At 36.1% G+C, this 2,724-nt stretch overlaps 1 pseudogene; it reads right to left on the reverse strand.

Moving 5' to 3' along the window:
* Window positions 1-722: 722 nt before the first annotated feature.
* On the reverse strand, window positions 723-816 carry LOC120096851 (U2 spliceosomal RNA; annotated as a pseudogene).
* Between the last annotated feature and the right edge of the window lie 1,908 nt (window positions 817-2,724).

Here is a 2,724-nt window from a genome sequence, read left to right on the forward strand (position 1 = left end):
TTTTTATATAGTTGGATAAGTAGAGCAATGCAGTTTCAAAATACAAACATGTTTGTATTTTGATATCAAGATATTTTGATATCAAGAAAAGCTAACTCGAAATATTTTAATTTCTGCAAAGTCTTCTCTACATTAAAAATATAAGTATTTTTAATTAAAATACAAGTACACACATAAAAATATGCAGCATACTAAATTCTTTTTTTAATGTTTGTGTACATAGGGTTTCAGACCACTTTATATTAGACGATCAATAAAGGGGGCTCATCTCTGGAAAAAGTTAATTCTCTTTCCAACAGTCACTAGGTGTCTATTCTCCTTTGTTTACAGATATTCTAGGCAAATTTTCTAGGCACATGGAAAAAAGACCATCATGCACTTTGGGTCACTATACTTTTACTATATATTCTTATTAAAAATTGAATGTTTTAAAGGTAAATATACACATAGACATTATATGTATATAATGTATATCTATGTATATATATGTATTTTACATAAAGACAAAGAAAAAAGAGATTTAGAGGAAGATTAGAAACATGGAAGGACGAGAAAAAAATTGGAAATCAATTGTTCTGGAAAAAATTCATTGAAAGGAATAGACTAACACCGAATTTTACTCTTTACAATTATAAACACGTTTCCATTAATAAAATTCTGAGATATAACCTCATTGGCAAGCTAACAACACTTAACAATTACATGCATTTATCTCTTTTCTAATTGAATTAGAAAAATCCATCTCAAATGAATATAGAAAATTAAAGAGTAAATTAGATTCTTCACTTGATCTTAGCCAAAAGGCCGAGAAGCGATTGTAAATTAGATTCTTAAAAAAGCAGTGGCAATAGTGATAAAAATTGCATGGTATTGGTACAGAAATAGGCAGATGGACCAGTGGAACAGAATTGAAGACCCAGAAATGAACCCACACACCTATAGACTCTTTATCTTTGAGAAAGGAGCTAAAACCATCCAATGGAAGAAAGATAGCATTTTCAACAAATGGGCTGGTTCAACTGGAGATCAGCATGTAGAATAATGCAAATTGATCCATTCTTATCACCATGTACAAAGTTTAAGTCCAAGTGGATCAAGGACCACCACATCAAACCAGATACACGCAAACTAATAGAAGAAAAAGTGGGGAAGTGTCTCAAACACTTGGGCACTGAGGAAAATGTCCTGAACAAAACACCAATGGCTTATGCTCTAAGATCAAAAATTGACAAATGGAACCTCATAAAACTGTAAAGCTCTTGTAAAGCAAAAGACACTGTCATTAGGACAAAATGGCAACCAACAGATTGGGAAAAGATCTTTACCAATCCTACAGATAGAGGGCTAATATCCAAAATATACAAAGAACACAAGAAGTTAGACACCAGAGATCAAAATCACCCTATTAAAAATTTGGGTACACTTATGAACAACTATGCCAAGCAACTAGAGCTTCCAGGGACTAAGCCACTACCTAAAGACTATACATGGACTGACCCTGGACTCTGACCTCATAGGTAGCAATGAATATTCTAGTAAGATCAACAGTGGAAGGGGAAGCCCTTGGTCCTTCTAAGACTGAACCCTCAGTGAACGTGTTGGTGGGGGGAGGGCAGCAATGAGGGGAGGATGGGGAGGGGAACACCTATAAGAAGGGGAGGGGGAGGGGTTAGGGGGATGTTTGCCCGGAAACCAGGAAAGGGAATAACACTCGAAATGTAAATAAGAAATACTCAAGTTAATAAAAAAAAAGAAAAAGAAAAAGAAAGAAATTGAAGAAAATCTCAAAAAAAATGTGGGTACAGAACTAAACAAAACATTTTCAGCTGAGAATTATCCAATGGCCAAAAAGCACCTAAAGAAATGTTCAAAATCCTTAGTTATCAGGGAAATGCAAATCAAAACAACCCTAATATTCCACCTCACACCAGTCAGAATGGATAAGATAAAAAAAACCTCAGGTGACAACAGATGCTGGAGAGGATGTTTCGAAAGAGGAACACTCCTCCATTGTTGGTGGGATTGCAGACTGGTACAACCATTCTGGAAATCAGTCTGGAGAGTCATCAGAAAATTGGACATTACACTACCTGAGGACCCAGCTATAACTCTCTTGGTCATATACCCAAAAGATGCTCCAACATACAACAAAGACACATGCTCCATTATGTTCATAGCAGAACATAGCAGAACTTATTTATAATAGCCAGAAGCTGGAATGAACCCAGATGCCCTTCAACAGGGGATTGGATTCAAAAAATGTGGTACATCTACACAATGGACTACTACTCCGCTATCAAAAACAATTTTTTCATGACTGCATGAAATTCATAGGCAAATGGAATGTACTGGAACATATCATCCTGAGTGAGGTTACTCAATCACAGAAAAACAAGCTTCGTATGCACTAATTGATAAGTGGATCTTAGCCAAAAAGCTCAAATTACCCAAGATGCAATCTACAGACCACAGGAAGCTCAAGAAGAAGGATGACCAAAATGCAGGTGCTCCCACTCCTTCTTAAAAGGTGGAAAATATTCTTAGGAGGGGATATGGAAGCAAAGTTTAAAGCAGTGACTCAAGGAATGGCCATTCAGAACCTGACACACATGTGGCCCATATATACATGGCCACCAAAACTAGATAAGCTTGACGAAGCTAAAAAAATGCATGGGAAAAGGGACTGGATATAGTTCTTTTCTGAGAGACAATCTAAAGCATGTC

The sequence above is a fragment of the Rattus norvegicus genome, chromosome 14, assembly GCF_021556685.1.
Source record: "Rattus norvegicus strain SHRSP/BbbUtx chromosome 14, alternate assembly SHRSP_T2T, whole genome shotgun sequence".
NCBI lineage: Eukaryota > Metazoa > Chordata > Mammalia > Rodentia > Muridae > Rattus > Rattus norvegicus.